This window comes from Puma concolor, chromosome D4 (genome assembly GCF_028749965.1).
Source record: "Puma concolor isolate L17-30 chromosome D4, mPumCon1.1.hap2, whole genome shotgun sequence".
Taxonomy (NCBI): Eukaryota; Metazoa; Chordata; class Mammalia; order Carnivora; family Felidae; genus Puma; species Puma concolor.
The window spans coordinates 9,421,405-9,441,312 of NC_141679.1; the positions used below are offsets into that span (position 1 = coordinate 9,421,405).

At 43.3% G+C, this 19,908-nt stretch overlaps 1 long non-coding RNA gene across 1 annotated transcript; it reads right to left on the reverse strand.

Annotated features, from left to right (window-relative positions):
* Nucleotides 1-13,042: 13,042 nt before the first annotated feature.
* LOC147574700 (uncharacterized) lies at nt 13,043-16,779 on the reverse strand. Its single transcript, XR_015243275.1, has 2 exons — nt 16,671-16,779; nt 13,043-13,274 (listed from the first exon to the last, which is right to left on the reverse strand). It is a non-coding gene; the product is annotated as an uncharacterized LOC147574700 (long non-coding RNA).
* Between the last annotated feature and the right edge of the window lie 3,129 nt (nt 16,780-19,908).

The window sequence follows — 19,908 nt, forward strand, 5'->3', positions numbered from 1 at the left end:
GAGATAAGTGTGAAACATTCTTAGATTGTAACATCGCTATTATAAAATGGCTTGAGACTTCAGAAAACTTAAACAGTGGATAGTAGAAGAGTCCAAATTAGAGTCCCAGGCTTTCTAAATCCAGCCAAAGCAAGTTAGTCATATCAGAAGCAGCATGGCACGATGGTGAAAAGCTTGGGCTCTCTAGTCGTGCTGCCTAGCACACAATTTTAACGCTACCAATTTTAACTACTAGTTGCATGATCATGGAAATTTTACCTAACTTTTCGGTGTCCCAGTTTCCCCATCTGTGAAAGAAGGGCAACAGCCGTGGTATTCTAGAAAATGTTTAACAAATGGCTCTCCCCCCCAGAAGCCCCGATTTGTAACATATGCCGATTTCCATGGTATAAATAAATACTCCCACAATGGCTGATTTCAAGCTACCAACAGGCTCACAAAATTCCTGAAAATTCAGCAATGGACCCTTACATGGTATTGTCCTTACAGGGCCGATGATGTGACGATTAAATGAGTTAATATGTGGGAAGCATTTAGAACTGGCCCTGGTACCTCGCATGCTTAGTTGGATAAATATTAGCTGTTTTTATTATACCCTTTTAGTTTCCCTTCCTCTATGGAAATAAAGGATAGGAATAGCAAGTACTATTGAAAAAAAAAAAAAAGCAGTTGCCTTGATTTTAGTTCATTTCAACCTCTTCCTAATCACATGTTTTATTTCACTATTGCCAAGCAGGTCCCACTGACTTATTTGAATTTCCTTTCCTTTTCCTTAATTCATCTTTTTCGGAAGCATTCTGAGCATCCGAGGACTGGCTAAAAGCCACATACCAGGGAAGAAAAAGGGTTATAAAAAGTAAGGATAATCCCAACTGAAATTTTTTTCCTGAATAATCATTTTACGAAAACCTAAGTACTTACTCAAACAGCTAGATATGAAAGTTTATTCGGATACAATTACTTATTGCCCGTTTTTCAGGAGTGATATGAATTGTACTTCGTCTAGCCTCTTCTCAAAATAATTTTATTCCCTGGTGTTCTTCCTGCCACAAAATAAATAGGAATTTTTATTAAAAAGGATCCCAAAATATATGACTCTGAAACATAGCATTTTCTGCTTTTTGATTTCTCTGTGTACTTCCATGACTTCCCACTTACAAAACATCTGCTTACAAATATTGTAATTTGCTGGGTGTTTCATCAGAACTAACACTCAGGTAATAAATATTGGCTACTTCTAGAAAACAGGGTGTTTTTCTATCTTTAAGCCAGAACCTGGCCAGCCAACAATTCTGCTCATTAACCAGAACCCCTGGGCCTCAACATTTTTCTCTAGACTGTCTTCCTCTTTCTTGATCAGATGTCTTGTCACAAATTCCCCATGCTTCCTTTGCTTCTTCCACTCACACAATGGTTTCTAATGGTACTTCTCTGAATTTTATTCCTTTCTCAGTTTCTCCAGGGCTTTTTTCCTCCCGTTGCATTGACTTGACGCCTGTTTTCTGAAGGCCATGCCTAACATCATCTCAACTGTTGGGGAGGCTTCAGATTAGGGAAAAGCCTCCTGTTGGTGGAACACAGGGGACAGCGAAACATCCAGGCTGCAATCCCACGGGAGCGCCCACTTGCATTCTGCCTCTTCTGAGAAAATGGAAGCCTCTCTTAACCTTCTGCCCACCACCTCTCCCCCACAGCCCCCCGCGACCACCCTTCTCCTCCACAGCCCCCCGCAACAGCTCTTCTACTTTTTGTCTCCACGAATGTGACTACAGGTATAAGTGGAATCAGACACTATCCGTCTTTCTGTGAATGGCCTATTTCCCTTAGCACAATGTCCTCAAGCTTTATCCGTGCCGCAGCATTCAACAGGATTTTCTTCCTTTCAAAGCTGCTAAGTGATATTCCACTGTATGTACCCACCACATTTTGCTTGTCCATTCATCCACTGAAGGGCACTTGAGTTGCTTTCACTGTTTGGTTATTGCAAATAATTCTGCTTTGAACATAGGTGTGCAAATATCAGTCCCAGTCCCTGCTTTCAATTCTTCAGGGTATATACTCAGAAGTGGAATTGATGGATCATATAGTAATTCTATTTTAAATTTTTCAAGGAGCCACCATACTGTCTTCCATAACAGTAGGTTTTCCTTTGTGCACCATGTACGTTCCCACCGACAGTGCACAAGGATTCCAATGTCTCCACATCCTCCCCAGTACTTGTTATTTTCTGATTTGTTTATTTTATTTATTTTATTTTTTAACAACAGTCATCCTAACGGGTAGGAACTGGTATTGCCACAACGAGATACTACATCAAACAGATGAGGCTGGCTACAATCATTGCTTCGAAAAATGACGACCGCTACAGAAAATGACAAGTATCGGTGAAGATGGCGAGAAAAGCTGGAGCCTTCCTACATGGCTGGTGGGAATGTAAAATGTTGCACCCTCTGTGGAAAACAGCTTGGTGGCTGCTCCCTCAGCCACACATACCGTTGTGTGACACAATTCTTAGGTATATAGCAAAAGAACTGAAAGCAGGTATTCAAAGACTTGCATGGAAGTTCACAGCACTGTTCACAAGAGCCAAAAGGTGAAAGCAGTCCAGACGCCTATCAGATGGATGAAGACACAAAATGTGATCCATCTGTACAATGGAATGGAGTATTATTCAGCCACAAAAATGAAATACTGACACACATTATCACACGGAGAAACCTTGAGACCATCATGCTGAGTGAAAGAGACCAAACACAAAAGGCACATATTTATATTCTCTTGGTGCAAAGTGTCCCAGTACGGAAAAGTCTAGAGATGGAAAGCAGATTGACGGTGGCCAGGAGGTGGGGAAAGGCAGGAGTGGGAATGACAGCTCAACAGGTACGAAAATGTTCTGGAACCAGATCGTGATGATGGTATGACATTGTGAGTGCGATAAATACCACTGAATTAGACACTTGAAAACAGCTAAAATTTTATGTCATGTAAATTTTACTTCAATGAAAAAAAACTTCCTGATGAATGTATCATGCACCGTCTATGTGTCAGGCATAGTGGATATAGAGTGGATTAAGATAGTGCTCCTCTCTCTGGACTCTGAGATCCTTAAGGGACCGGCAGGTGAAATAATACAGAATAACGGTATATGCTCAGACACATAAACAGGCTGCTGGAGGCTAATCCCACCAGTGATGATAGTGGTAATGATGGTAGGGCTTTCCAAATGAAGAAACAGATTTCTTGGAGGATTGATTGATTGATTGATTGATTAAAATGTTTTTGAGTATGCCTTTTGCATCTGATACTGTGCTAGGCTAGCAATCCAATGATGAACAAAATCAGATGCTGTCCATATCTCATGAAGCTTGCTTTTGGGGCAGAGTTAGACATTAATTTCAGCCACCTGCAGAATGAAGTAGGCTCTGTGAAGAAAAGGAATAGTCCTCCATAAAGAAACTTAGCCAGGACCAGAGATCAAGGAAGGCTTCCTTCTGACAGTAATTCTTGAGCTGAGATCTGTGGAATGGGTAGGAAAGATGAACAAGCTAAGAGGAACCAGCATGTGCAAAACCTGTGCGGGAGGAAACCTGACATTCAAAGGCATTCCCAGGCATGAAAGAAGGCTGTAGTGTTTTGGAGCAAGCTGCATGATAGGGGATGAGGTTGGAGAAGCAGGGCCTGGAAGGGCCCTTCTGTGCTGTCCCTGGTAAAGATTTTGTTCTTTATCTTAAATGTGATAGGAAAAGGGTAAAGGCAGTTTGCCTGATGGTTATCATCATCCTGGCAGTCAAGAATGGACTGGAAGGGGGCAAGAGTGGACGCAGAGAGGAGACCAGTTAGGAAGCTACTGCAGCTGGTCAGGGAATAGATCACGGGGCTTGCGAGGTAGAAACAGAGACGGAGAGACGTGGAGCTAGACCTACGCAGCAGAGGTGGAGTTAGGAAGGCCAGGGGAAGACTGGCCCAGGGAGGCTGACATCTTGCACAAAGGCATGGAGGCGTCAAAGCATGCAGCGGAAGCTGGTTGGGGCTTGCCAGGGTAGGTCACTAGTGACAGAACCCATGGAAAGTTGCAGATGCGGGAACCACGGGAAGGTGTGGGAGAAGTCTGCAGAAATCGGGTCGTGGTGGCCCTCACTGGCAAGTCTAGACCTTACCTTGATGGACGTGGGAAACTGTGAAGCATTTAAGGAGGGAAATGGGAACTATCAGACGCATGTTGTATCAAGATCATTAGAGGGGTGCTAGAGAATGGATTTAGGAGGAATAAAGGGAAGATACTCTTGAGTATAAACGAAGAAATTGATTAGGAGGTTGTTGCAACTGCTTAACACAAGAACTAACCACTGTCTGGGCTAGAGTGTCAGGGGGCTGGGGGATGGGATGACTGTAACAATCCACTGATGACCACAGGAGTCATGATCTGTTGAGCCCATGGCACATTTACAGCCCCGACATCTTCACTCACGTGGCCTCATGGATCCTTGTTAGTTTAAGGGCTGTGGCACGGAACAAAGGAAAAGATCCGGGGGGCTGGAACAGAGTCTCTGACGATGTTTTGCTTTCAGAATTCCCCCCCTGCCCCGTTTTGATGTGATATAGTCACTCATCTGAACTACAAGTCCTTTAAGGAGAGGGATCATGTCTTAACTCCCGATTTCATGTCCTGACCCTACTGTCATACTTGCCTCAAACGAGGGGCTTAATAAATACTTGACTGAGTACGTGAATTAAAAAAGGCTTATTTCTCAGTGTACCTGCCATACTACTAACGTTAAGGGGGGAAATACACATGCCTTAAAGAATTATGACACTCTGAAGCCCCCACTAATGTAGATAATGTGATGCTAATGTATCAGCTGCCTTTTAAGACAAAATGTCGCCCTTATTCTGCTGATGCCGCATAAGAATGTGTCATCTTTATCACCAAGCTGTATTGCTCTTGATTGGTGCTTCACAGCATGGTGGAGTAGACTAGTATGTGATTCACAGGAGTCTGAAGAAAAAACTATCTCGGGCTCAGAACACCTATGAACCTACTATCACACTGACATCCAAGTAATATGGATGCAAAAATGTCCTTGAACTTGTTCAAATTGTGTCAAATCCATCTCAACGGTTCTGCAACCAATGGTCTCCCCAGTGGAGCTGGCTTGTCTGAAATGAGTTCTTGTCAGCCCTCTCTATCTTCAAGCATGTTAGCAGACCCCATCTGACAATCTGGTTCTGAGACCCCTTACCCAGAAAACTTTAATCTCAGGAAACTTTAGTTAAAACATAATTCCCTAAAGGAAAGGCTTTGAACGTATTGGGGAGAGGGAGAAAGCAATTAGACTAGTAATTCAGAGCTTAGAACTTACACTGGCAGTATTTAAAGCTTAATAAAGGCTTTCACAAAGAACAATTAGACAAAGTCTCAGAAAGAAATCAGAGAAAAAGAAAAGTTTATTTGATGTGTGAACACTAAACAGCCTCCAAATGTGTGTGTGTGTGTGTGTGTGTGTGCACGCATGTGTGCGTGTGTATTTCTATAGATTTCTTGGCAGATTTGGTCTTCTAATTATGACACAAAAAATGTGGAAATGGGGTCACACAATTGCTTTTAGAATTAATTCGTGAAATCTAAGAGACAACTGCTAACCTCTTTTAATGGCAAAATCTAATAGAGCTGTAGGATTATCATTTCCATCCATGACCCAAGGCTACTTTCAAACTAGCTCTCCTTCCCATTGCTGATTTAGTAGATGCAAATGGGGGGAAATAGGTGTAGATAAAAGCAAAAGGGGGATAAGGAGGAAAAACAAGGTTCGGGGAATATTGTGGTGCCTTGCTTTGTGTCCTGAAGGTGGCTGCCATTGCTGAACTGTAAGCTCCCTGTCTTCCGTCTTCCAACTGATGCCAACACGAACTCTGGAGCCATCAGCAGAACTCAGCCATCAGCAGAACTCTGGCGGTGAGAAATAGTGAGGTCAGGGTGTCTATCTCTCTGCTGAATTTCCAATCATCAGTAAACGTCCACCTCAGGCCACAGTTCTTCTCGGTGTATGTGGGGGTCATCTTCCAGGGTGACCTTCTTGGGTTCTGGGATCTGCTCCTTCCCCTCACCCTCTCTGGTCCACAGGTACTAAGTTCTCCACTACTGCCCGTCTGGGGACGCTTCACCATACTCTGTTGATTTCCCTGATCCCTGCCCATACTTTTGTAAATGTTCCTTCATTAACCTGCCTCAAGTTCTGTTTGAATGCACCATCAGCTTCTTGCTGGGAACCCTGATGGATACAATTGTCTTCTAAGGCAAATAGAGCACTGAAGCTCAGACAAGAGGATCTTGGAAAATCCCAGGGAGACAGGGTAACAATTTTTACTGGCTTTTTCCTTTGGCCTCAGTAATGAAAAAGTGAGTGGTTGTTTAGAATGCAATCTGTGGTTAATTATTGATGGGATAATGTTCCCTTTTGTAGCACTCATTCTCCTCTGGTAAGCCCAACTCCCCCATTAACTGTAAACAAAATTACGAAAGTACTTTATGAACTAAGTTTTAAGTATCTTAAGTTTGAAGCGCCTGAGGGAGAGCCTAGTGGTAATGCTGTCTAAGTATTCAAAGATGAAATTGTTTGCCGGCTGGGGATGGTGAGTTACACATCACGGGAGGTGTTCAAGTAGGAGCTGGAAAAGCCATGGACTGGTTGTTGCACCTGCTGACTTCAAGGTCATTTCCAAAGTGTGCTTTTAGGATTCTTAGTTTTATGCTTTAACGGTTGATCATTGTATTCATGAAAATGTTGACTAATAATTTAGACATCTTAATATAATGATACATGAACAATATGTACATAGAGCTTCAGGCTCAAAAATCTTAAAGAAAATTCATCTTCACTGTGGCATGGCAAAACCCTGGTCTCTGTTTCGATCCTAACTCTTAGCCAAAGCTGTGTGTTCCGTGGAAGCCACCTAACCTCTCTGTGCTTGGTTTTTGCTTACCTTTCTTACAGACAGATGGTGGGAATTTAGTGAAATAGTATCTAGGACAAATTCAGGTCCTCAGTTAATGTTAGTTCTCTTCCTTTGCTTCAGTATCTCCATTAAACTGTTCCTCCTGCTACATCAATTTATGGTGTGAAGGTAAATAAAAATGCATTTAAGAATTCTTTTCTTAATTGCAAAGTGCAATCAAAGTAATGATCAACACATCCTCTTCAGCACCTCACAACTCTGAGGGCACAGTGCTCCGCGCTATGAAGAATACATCATATGAGAAAGGCTTCCCTGGAGTGCCTGGGTGGCTCAATCGGTTAAGCGTCTGACTTCAGCTCAGGTCATGATCTCACAGTCCGTGAGTTCGAGCCTTGCGTCAGGATCTGTGCTGACGGTTTCAGAGCCTGGAGCCTGCTTCAGATTCTATGTCTCCCTTTCTCTCTGCCCCTCCCCGTCTCGCACTCTGTCTCTCTCTCTCTCTCTCTCTGTCTCTCTCTCTCAAAAATAAATAAACATAGAAAGAAAGAAAGAAAGAAAGAAAGAAAGAAAGAAAGAAAGAAAGAAAGAAAAAGAAAGAAAGGCTTCTCTGAAAGGGTATTTTAAAATATGAGTAACAGGGGCGCCTGGGTGGCTTGGTCGGTTAAGCATCCGACTTCGGCTCAGGTCATGATCTCATGGTCCGTGAGTTGGAGCCCCACGTCGGGCTCTGTGCTGACAGCTCAGAGCCTGGAGCCTGTTTCAGATTCTGTGTCTCCCTCTCTCTCTGCCCCTCCCCTGTTCATGCTCTGTCTCTCTCTGTCTCAAAAATAAATAAACGTTAAAAAAATTAAAATATGAGTAACAAATGCTATTCATACAGTGTTTTTCACCTTACAGACATTTTGCTTGGAGCCTCCCTTTAAGCCAGGCATTATTATTTCCATTGGTAAAGGAAGGGATCTATAAAAGGAAGGGATCATAAAACCTAAACCATCCTCAAGAAGGTCTTTCCATGGACTCATTCAGACATTTTACTCAGTCGAGGAAACAAGATTTTAGAAACAAAAAAAGATTTAGAAAATTAAGAAATGAAATAGCACACAACAGCTTAGATGAGCCACATGAGTTAAACCAAATCATCTCTAAGTAGTTAGCGATTTCTGGAGCAAGAAGTCCTCCTATGCTGGGCGAGCGGGGGAATCAGAGAAACATGCAGCCCAGGGGTTTAGAGTGCAGGCTCAGGAAACCTGTTAAAATCCTGGCTCTTTTGCATCCCAGTTGTGTGACTTTGGACAAGCTGTTCAGCCTTTCTGTGCCTCAGTTTCCTCGTCTGCAAAATGGAGGTAGTAACAGAACCCACCTAGGGGAGGTATGTGAGGTTTAAATGAGATACTCTGGTCAAAGTGCTTGGCTTAACCCCTACTTCAGAGAAAGTGTTTAATAAATTCAGGTGTTATGATTACAAGACAAAACAACAGAGTTCCGGTGGAAAGCTCATTTGCCTACAGCCCCAGAGCTGGTTGGTGACAAAGCAGAGATTAGAGCCCGGATCCTGTCTGGTGTCCTTTTGTTATAAATGAACCATAGCTTAATTAGGTTTTAAAACATGGGTGATAAGAATTTTGGCAAAAAGAGAGAATTAGAGCTAGATATTCTGATCCCTGCAATCTATCAATGTAGCTTTTCCAGGAAGCAGACACATCCCAAGTACTATGCAGAAAACATAAATAAATCAAATTCCTCCAGAATGTTCTTGTCTTCCTCCTATGTGTGGGACTGCCTCACAGCCAAACCCCTTCTAACATGGTTCATTTGTGATTTGAGTGACCAAATCCCCTTGGACAGGTATAAGAAGGTACCAGCTTATAAAACATTTGGTTCTTACTGTGACTAATGCCGTGGTGAGGCCCCTGTGTAGACAGTTCTGGCAGGACAGAAATGGATGTGGAGATTAAAGAACTAAAGTAAAGCCTGCAATTATCTTTGAGACTAGCTTGTGCCTGGTTTTATATACACTCCTTAGCTATTTTGAGTCACCAGGGGCTTATCACTCCCGGCCTCAATTCAGAAAGCATTCTTCTGGTCACATGTTGTAACCATGAGAACAGTAGACCCACAACCAGTTACCATAACGTCCTTGGCTAATAAGGGCAGGCTCTATCACAATGCACTAAGGCTGAATGAATTTGGTCAATCAAGACTTAAATAATAGCACAACTTGAAACAAGATTGAGCTTAACATGATCCTTCAGCCTTTTCTCCACTTAGGTCTCTTCTGCTAGAAATATTTGTTGTTCTTTTGCCTTTTAAAGGCATTTCACATCAATCCCAGTCAATGCCAGAGAGGACAAGTTGACCCAAAATCTTTATTGGGTTCTAGAGACACCGTTTTCTTGACTTTTCTTGGAATAGAAGTAGAGCCTCCCTGGGTTTAGAAAGTGCTTTTCTGGTTAATGAGGACTACACAGTTTTATTCCTAATTACGGTAGTCCCTTTTATGGTGTCATGCTTCTAGAAGAGATTGGAAAGTTTGCATCCTTAAATGCCAAGCCAGCAAAACAGTTGTAGCATATATTAAAATCTGAGTAGTTATAACTCTATTTAAATCCTTAAGACGAGTGGAGCGGCTTGTACACGAACTATCTGCAGACTCCCGGAGAGTAACACAAGAGGATATTTCAGTCCAGTGTCTCAGCTGGGACTGAGCTGACAGGGCTGGAGTTTTGAGAACACAGATACAAGAGAGCCTGGGAGATGATGTCTTTCTCAGTGAGAAATCTATTCATTCTCTTTTCTTAGAGTCAGAAATTCTCTGCTTCTCTGTTGAGCACGAAGAATTTAAGGCGAACCAGTTTAGAGAGCCTTGCTTCGATCCTACGTCTGGATTTTAGCCAATTTGTGTGGTGAAGAAATGGGCTTTCCCAAGTATGTTGCCCGGCGAGACTGCTGGGTTGAGTTTCTGGTCCATTACGGGGAGGTTCTGCCTATGTGACTTGTATCCCTCTAGTTGAGTTGGTTCCTCTTTGTTTTGATTTCAGTCCTGTTACTTCACCCTTAAAACCAGGAAGAGTTCGGTGGCCACTTTTCTCCTTTAAAAAATACAGTGGGTGGGTGGTAAATGTCATATCGTCAGTGGTGACAAAAGACAGAAGGGAATGATAATCCCTTCCCCTGCCTTGGGTCACCTTCCAATTCAGGCAAGACTTACTTCTACGAAGAGGCCAGCAAGGTAGGATGGAATCTGACTTGGTTCCCGGCACTGCCACGTGTCTCCTTTGACTCTCAGCCTCCACAAAGTAAAACAGGGTAACGGAGCCAATCTCTTAGGTCTCTCCGAGAATCAGGAGACAACACATAGAGAGTACGAGTCTGGTGCACAAAGAAGTGCTTCCTCTGAGTTAGTGGCTGTTCCCTTTTCGAAGAAACACTTAAGAACCTGCTTTAGGAAAACAAAACTGCAATAGAAACTTCAAAAATTATGTGAACCAGTGAACATGTTCTTCTCCGATAAGGAATTGGAAAAAATCGGAGAAATTTCCAAATCTGAAATTTCTTTCATGTAATTAACCTTAGACCTTTCAGACAAGAGACAGCAAGACCAGCCTACCAAGGAATATATAATCACGTAGGAGATTAACATTTGCCGACTTACCACCAGGGGACAATATCAGGCTGTAATTACTGTACAGATGCTCCTTATGAAATACTGGGCTGGGCGATGTCAGATCCAAAAAGAGGCATGCGACAGTTTCCTCTAAGAGTGTCCAAAGAGGGGACATAGTTTTGTGGAAAGAAGATTGGTCTTTGACTCCCGTCTTGTTATCTATTAGTTAAATGAATATCTTTGGACCCCAGTTTTGTTTCTTTCTTTCTTTCCTTTCTTTTCTTTTTTCTTTTCTTTCTCTCTTTCTCTCTTTCTCTCTTTCTTTTCTTTTCTTTTCTTTTCTTTTCTTTTCTTTTCTTTTCCCTTTCCTCTTTCTTTCTTTCTTTCTTTCTTTCTTCGTTTATTTATTTTTGAGAGAGACATAGAAAGAGTGCACATGCCGAGGGAAGGGCAGAGAGACAAAGAGGGAAAGAGAGAGAATCCCAAGGAGGCTCTGCACTGACAGTGCAGAGCCCAATGCGGGCTCAAACTCACAAACTGTGGGATCGTAACCCGAACCGAAATCAAGAGTCGGATGCTCAAGAAACTGAGCCACCGAAGTGCCACCGCTCCTCCCCCCAACACACACCAGTTTTGCTTCTTCCTTCTCTGTCAAATAGGCAAGAGAATTTCCAATTCCCTCACAGGACTATTGAGAGTACAGGTCCTCAAACTATCACGCTCTAGAGGATCTTATTGAAATGTAGTCTGTTTCAGGAGGTTTTGGGGTGGAACCTGGGCTTCTGCATTTTCAGAAATCTCCAGGAGCTGCTGCTGCTGTTGGTCAGGCACCACACTTTGAGAAACAACAATTTAGAGGAACGTATGAGATACACGTGTAAGAGGACTTGTCAACTGCTGGGCATAAGGGAGGGTACAAGTGAGTGATATGAGTGGCAGCAGCACTCATATATTCTCCTGAGAAATGTTCTCCAATAAAAAATATTACCGGCTCTCATGTCTTTCCGTTCTACACGGTTCTTTTTGCTGTTTCTAACAGTACCTATATTAAGAGTTCATTGTTTTTAGCGTGGTTGGGATGGAGCCTGTTGGAGTTCAACATGCCTGGCACAGCGCAGACACCGAAGAAAGAAAAGGAGGGATCAAAGGAAGGGGGAAGGAAGGGAGAAAGGATAGAAATATGTCGTGTTTTAGGGGTAGCGGTGGCTGTCGCATCTCAGAGATAAGGAGATGGGCCAGAAAGGAGGGAAACAGCATGCCGGCATTTTGCCTCAAATATTTAAGGGCAGCGGTAAGTGAAGATAGATTTGTCAGAGGTATTTATATTGACGATGGGGAAATTTAGGGATGCCACCGTGAATAAATATGGTTTGATAAATTCCCAGGAACCACTTGTGATGCCTCATCTGTCTCTATGGCTGTATCTACCCACACAAACATGGAGATAGTCTTTTTGTCAAAAGACAAACAAACATTACTTTTAGAGCTGATCTAAGACTATGGATCTTATGTGTAGGTGAGCAGCATTTACTGAGCCCTCACTGTGCGCAGAGCACGAGACCAGGTGGTAGGCCTGTTTCCGTGGGACGTGCTTCGTGGTTGCATCACAGCACAGCCAAACCGTGGCCAGGACCTGGGAGCAGGGCTGATTTGCCTTCTCATCCTTTGGGCATGATGTCTTCACTTCTTTTCTTAAAGAAGTTTTTTTAACGTTTATCTATTTTTGAGAGAGAGAGAGATTTTTCAGAGCATGAGCAGAGGAGGGGCAGAGAGAGAAGGAGACACAGAATCCGAAGCAGGTTCTGGGCTCCCAGCTGTCAGCACAGAGCCCGCTGCGGGGCTCGAACTCACGAACTCTGAGAGATCATGACCTGAGCCAAAGCCAGACGCTTAACTGACTGAGCCACCCAGGCACCCCACTTCTTAAGTTTTAAAAAGATGTCACAGGTAATTCTGAGTTCCTTTCTACCAACATTTGAACGAACAGAAAGATAAAAAAGGCAAGCACTTAAAAGGAAGGCTCCCTAAAAGTTCTTTACTCAAAGGACCTCACAATTCCATCTCCTCTCAAACTGTACCCCCTCTCCACCTGCTCTCTCCTGCTTCTCTCCCACCATCTCAGATTCTCGAGAGCTTTCGTACTTACTTTGTTATCATGTGTCTTCACCACTAAGACACAAGCTCACTGGGGGTGAAACTTTGGGCTGCTTTGTTGGCTGCTGAACCCCAGCAAGTGGAATTAACATGGGCTTGTATCGGGAGCTCAGCAAGCGTTGGTTAAGGGAATAAAGAAATAGTGAGGATTTGTAGTAGATAAATGCTTAGCAAAATACTTTCTTGAAGAGGCTGTATGGCTTCAAATTTGTGGAGGGAGTTTCTGGATTTCTGAAAACCACAACGAATGTCTCGTTATTTAATTCCTTTTCCCCCAATAAATAACTTGTTGTTTCTTACTAAGGACGGTGGCTAATACAACACATTGCCCAAGATTTAGTAAATGTTTATTGAACAGTGACTATGGATTGGACACTTTTTTCCTGCATCCTTCTAAAAGCAAGGCACTCATAAAACCATTCAGAGGGCTCTGCAGTTACTTACCCAAGAGCCTCCCGGAGTATAGAAGTCACTTCTGAGTCCCCAAGGAAACTCTCTCTCTCTCCTTGTGGTGGGGACTGGAGAGCCACAGAAACAGAATCGGGGTGTATGTTTGATCTTTCTGCAAGTGGTAAAGAAGAATGCCTTTGATGGATCTTACTGACTCCCACAAACCTCCTAGATCAAGCGGGGACCTACAGCATCTCTTGAGACAGGGGGGTGGTAGGAAATGTTAATCTCTAACCCGAGGCTCCCCAGGGCTGTGCCAGTTAGAGTCCCCATCAAACCCCAGTTGAAATAGTGTTTCCTTCCAATGGACCACTTATTTGGGGATGCCTTGGAGCTGGGGGCCCTCAGTTTGGGAGCCACTAAGGTGACCACATTTTACCGTCTTAACCCTTTAAAGACGGCACTGACATTATCTGGCAGAGCAGGGGGTCGCGGTGACCTGACTTTAGAAGTGATTTAGTGAGAGCTGAGCCCCAGCTTGTGAATCCTATTTTCAGTCTTCATGCAGTTTTAAGATTTAGCCCAATTTCCAGACCATCCCCTACCCAGGCTTGAAAATGGCTTTATTTCACACTTTGCGGCAGGAGGTAAGTGGGTTTCTATGTGAAACTGATGGTGCCAAAGACATTTACGAACATTAAAAAATGTCTGAACATGGCTTCAAGCCACTCAGACTATTTCTCATCCCGCGCCGTGCCTTGTGAAGCGTATGCAAGTTCAGAGCTCTCTTTGAAATCAGTGGCAGTTACGAGCTTCGAGCAACTCTGTGGGGCACTGAGCGATATAATAAATGAGCCCCTTTGAAGACCAACCATTGTAGTCGGGCTCTTTTTGTGCTGCCCGACACTGATTTCTCGGGGTGTTCGGCGGTGGGTGGGAGTGGCCCATCAGCAACACGCCCTGCCCTCCGGGTCTCCAAGTTCAGCCAGGGGGTGGGGGGGTGCGGACGGAGAAGGAAGACCTCTGATTTCCTTCAGGCATCGCTCCCAACCCTTTCGGCTCTCCTTCTGATATCAACATGTGGGATAAGCCATCCCACACCCACACGCTTTGATTTGAAACAAAACCAAAGCTGCCTTTCATCCGCATGGACTTATTGGTCCATACAGCAAGAAAACACCAACAGTAACAGCGAGAGAAACAAGACAAAAACCAAGAGCTGTTACCTGCCAGGAGATAAAGCAGATGTGATTTGTGTATCAAGGGGTTTTTCAGATTATTTATTTAGGAGGAGGCAAAGAATACAATCTGGGAGAGTTTTCATGTTTCTCTGATGACATTACAGGTCACAGTGATATTCTGACACAAAGATGAAAGTCCTTGACTATTCTTAAAAGGGAATTAAAGCTTTTTGTTTTGACTTTTGACTAAATACTCTTTAAAAAAAAAATTTTTTTTAATGTTTGTTTATTTTTGAGAGACAGATCATGAGTGGGGGAGGGGCAGAGAGAGAGGGAGACTCAGAATCACAAACAGGCTCCAGGCTCCGAGCTGTCACCACAGAGGTGGACGCAGGGCTCGAACCCACAAACCGCGAGATGGTGACCTGAGCCGAAGTCGGACGTTTAATGGACTGAGCCACCCAGGCTCCCCTAAATACTCTTTTTTTTTTTCCTTTTTTAAAGTTTATGTATTTATTTTGAGAGAGACGGACAGCACGAATCAGGGAGGGGCCCAGAGAGAGGGAGGGAGAGAGAGACCCAAACAAGCTCCATGTGGAGCCTGACAGGGGACTCAAACTGACAAAACCGTGAGATCATGACCTGAGTTGAAACCAAGAATCGGATGCTTAACTGACTGAGCCACGCAGGCACCTCTTGACTAAATATTCTTAAATGGCTAGTATGTAAATTTCAAAGTTCAAATAATTAAGTTGAGTAAGATAAGTATGTTTGGGTTGCCTTTAAATATGTTGAAAAGAAGGGGTGCCTGGGTAGCTCAGTAGTTTCAGCGTCCAACTTCGGTTCAGGTCATGATCTCATAGTCCATGAGTTCGAGCCCCACATAGGGCTTTGTGCTGACAGCTCAAAGCCTGGAGCCTGCTTTAGATTCTGGTGTCTCCCTCTCTCTCTCTGCCCCTTCCCTGCTCGCACTCTCTCTCCCTCAAAAATAAACAAACATTAAATAAAAATAACTAACTAAATAAATATGTTTAAAGGAAGTTTGAATTACTTGGTCCAATTTTTCAAGTGCAAGTTTGAATGGCAACTGGAACGCTGTCTCTTGCGCTACATGCAGAATTCAACTCATTTCTGCTGAGCGCCTTCTTTATTTCTTGCAACCACACTGTGAGATCACTGTTGTTAACCCTACTCCGCCACAGAACTGAAGCAAGGGAGGTTCGACGACAGAGAGCTGCGAATGCCAGAGCCACAGCCAAAGGCAGGCCCTCCGACTAGCAAGTCTGGCCCTGATCCCACCATGAAACTATAGCTTTTTCTCAAACTACAATAATCCAACCCTCTCCCCAATTAAATTAGCATGCTGTTTATTCACAAGGAGAAGTGTCTGAGCAAATATTGAGTTAGGTCTAAGTCCCTGCAGGGGCCAATCAAGAATGATCGTAAGAAAAGTAAATATCAGGTAAAACAGACTTCAAGGAAACGTGCATTTCAAGACACAAATGTGGGATAGGAAAGTTCCAAGCCCTCTTTACCATCTTTGAAACTCTTCTCAAATCAAGAGCAAAAATAGACAGACTTATCCTCATAACTATTGATTGGCTTAAGGCCTCTTTCAGTTTACTTTTTTGTGTTCTGCCTCATTGCAAAATGATGCCAGGTGGATAGCAGATAACAAATAAGTGGGCTATAGGTGAAGAACAAAAGAAAGAAAGAATATTAACTGGAAACCAGAGGTGAATTAATACATGCAAATTGATGCCACTGTGAGGATGAAAGCAAAACATAAACACAAAACCAAAGAAGAGCGGCTGTAAAATAATAATTGTAACAACAACAATAATGGCAAACATGTGTGGTGGACTTATGATTTGCCAGACAACGGTGCTAAACACGTCTACACTGATTGTGTCTTTTAATTTTTACTGCAGCCTTATGAAGGAGGTAGGATTATTTTTGTTATTTTACAAACAAGGAAACTGAGGCCCAGAGAAATTAAGAGGGTCAAGGTCAACGAGCTGCTAGATGAGGGATGCTGGATTTGAACCCAAGCTTTGTGGTTTCAAGACTCTGCTCTTGACCATCCCTCGCTATACCCCCAGATACACATATTGTTGTTGCTAATGAAAAACCTATTGTTTTCTGGCATTGGGCGTAAGGGAAATGGCTCTTTGTGTCCTCACGAGTGGGCATGCTGGTTGGAAGGCTAGTGGCTTTCTCAACGTCCTCCATGATGCTAACAATGAAGGCTGACAGGCCGATGATTGTTTCTTGTTGGTCCCACAATGCAAGCTGGGGCCCAATGCCAGCATGCAATTCACTAAACGTGAGTAAAAGTAAAAGGAGCTAAAACAATATGGTTCAAGTATTTAGTTTGGATGGCTTACCTTGACCTTGAGATATAATCTAAACTATCTAGGGAGACAGATGGACTTCATGTCCTTCAAGCAATCCTCCATGGAGCCTCCTTAGCTGTAAACATTCCTTGAGCACTGCTCTGCTGGAGGAAAAAGAAAAATCACAACCATAGAGAATGGAGACCATAAATCTGGAGTGAAACTAATCTCAGTTTTGCCTTCAGTGTTACTCAGCAGTCCTATTACATGTGCTTCTCCCATTTCCCTCAGCTGCTATTCCAAACCTTTACCACTCTTCAAAGCTTTCAATCTTCTCTTTGGGATGACCTCGTTTCTAAGTCAGGGACTGGCCGCCATCAAAAATGGCGTCCTTCATTTTCCCACCCATTCAGCCACAAGCCCATCCACCTCTGCACCCATCCTTTCCCTGTCCCCATTGCTAGCCAAAGACAGTTTTCCTGTCAAAGGCAACTCTGTCCACTGGTGCTATGGGGTATTATTGCACCTTGCCTCCTTAGAAAACGTGCTTTATCAGCAAGGTCCTTTTCTTACCTCCGATGCTCCATTGGCTGTTCCCCTCAGTGTACAAATATGTTCATCCCTCTCCTTTAAAAAACAAACAAAACCTATTTAAATAGCTAATTTTTTTTAGCACCCCTAAGTTTCTTTTTTTGACAGCCCTTCTTTCACAAAGCGCAAGCTGGATTTCCTCACTCTGACTCCACATTACACATTCACTGCTGGAACCATTCTAACCTGGCTCTAAGCACGTCAGTGCACTGAAGTTGCCCTGCTCACTTCCTGACGCATTTAAAATTCTCATCTTATATGACTTGTCCTGCCTGCTGACTATTCTCCCAGGCTTGCAATTCTGGTTTGCCTTTCACAATATCCCCCCCCCCTCCCCCCTCCACCCCCATCTCTCTCTCTCCTCGTTTACCTCTGCACTGGTTACTCCTTTCTGGTGCCTTGACTGGGTTCTATTTCTCTCCCCTCTCCTTAAACGCCAGGGTTTTCTTTCCCATTCACTTTTGGGGAAAATCTTGGGTCCCAAGGTTTTACATCTAAATCTCTATCCTGAGCCCATATCTCCAACTGTTTTCTAAATAAGTTCCACCTGGGTATCCCACAGGCACTGCAAACTCAGGATGTTCAGAATAGAACATCTCTGCTTTGGGGCCCATACCTATTTACTACACAAAAGCCTCTCTCCCTCCTAGATTCTTCATATGAGTGAATGTTAGACCCTTCCCTCAGTTTCCCAAGCCACCATTCTGGGATCCTTGGACCCCTTTCTCACATTCCAGGCAACGCATCCCTATGTATTCTACTCTCGCTTATCTGTCATGTCTAAGGGGGCTACCATGTTACTTGAGCAGGTGCACTGACTCCCTTAACCACTGCAATATAATCCTTGACATTTCTCTCCAGGAACTTCCATTTCCACCAACCCTTTCCCCGCCCCCCCCCCCCCACACTTTCATAGTAGCCCCAGAGTTCAAATACAAAAACTTGATTACGTTTCTGCCTCAATTTACAATCGATCATTGGCATCTCTGACTCATACCATACAGTTGGAAATCTTTTGTCTGCCTGGAAAACACCTATTCATACTTCTCTTTCCTCTGAGAAGTTTTCCAGGACGGATTGAAATGTGTTATCCTAATGTCCCAGTCAACTTTGTGGATCATCCGATTTTGTAAATCTTATCAGATTGACTTGTTTGCAAGTCTGAGTCTCTGCTTGTTTAAATGCCCTGAGAGTAGGACCTTGCTTTCTCAACTTTGTATCCACAGCATGTAATATACTAGTAGGCCCTCAGTAAGCATTAAGAGAGTGAAGGAATTTTCAGAAAGTCTGTAATTGCCATGAGTGGGAAAAAAATCTTGCCTGGGGAATCTCTTACCCGAACAAGAGACCAGTATTCAATTACTTCTTCATAATAACTCACTTTTCCTCTCGTGGGGCATATATATCCAGAAAATATTGGCTATTGAGTGATCCAAAACTGTTAAGGTTAACTAGCGAAGTAGAAAGAAGGTAGTTCCTTGGTAGTTCCCAGGTGTTTTAAATGAGCATCTTGGACACAAATGGACAGACCCATTTATGAACTGGGTAACCCGAGACAAATCTCCTAGCCTCCTTTTCTCATTCTTTGTGTCCTGTTTGACCCTGAGATTTGGATTCTGGGGAAAAACAATGCCTATACTAATCTGGCCCTTTAGGGTCTGTCAGCCTAATCCTTATGGAAACACAACTCTCCTAGCATTTGGCATCTCCATAAATACACAATTAACGCATGCCTAGAGATTTATTGGCTGGTATCTTCATCTTTGCCACATTCTTTCAAATTGATTTAGTGGTGGAGAAAGCTAGGCCAAGAGCATGATTTATCCATTTGACCTTTGACCTGGCCTGGAGCCTCATTCAAATCTGTATTTTCGTGGTAGGCCTGTATTTTAATCATTAAGTTACTTTCCCCACTGTGTTTTGTGTCCTTTCTAACCCTTGAAACAAAATCAAGTTATGTATTTTGAATCAACAGAGCATTGAGAGAGTCAGTCATGGGACAAAAGGAGGCAAGTTCGGGAACAGGGGAAAAAGCAGATTGTCAGATTCAAAGTGAGAGCTGCATTGTGGCAACTGGGGCTTAGGGATCCAGACTAAAAAGTTTTTTAATTTTTTCATTTAAAAAAGATGCTCACATTTCTGGCTAATTAGCGCTATAAAGAATCAGCACCGTTGGCAAGGCTAAATAAGGTGGGCCTTTTCCCCCTGCTTTGCAAGGTTGTTTTGAGAAGTCAATGTGGTGACATAGATGAAAGCAATTTGCCAATTATAAAGTTCTCCGTTAATGTGTTCTATTACCGGAACAGCCACTCTGTAGATACTATCATCTTTGGGGTCACTAAGTCCCACAGTGGCTACTGGTCCGCTGAGTTCCAGGGGGAGCATTGGCCTTGATCAGTATGGCAACATTTGCCCCCACAGGAAGACCAAATATACCACCTGCAGAGTGCTGCTTTAAAGGCCAAGGATCTTTTTCTTATTTAAAAAAATGCAAAAGACTTTCAGTTTTCGAAACAATAAGTGGCACTGACATCTCTCAAGATTGAAAGCACTATTGTCTCATTTTTAAGCACCCCCTTATTATTAGGCGAGGATGTTGTTGGCAGGAATGAATAATTAGGTAACTCTTTGTGGGCACATTTTGTTCAGGTCCCAAGGGGAACGGTACAATTGTAACATCTCCTTGGATTATTTCACA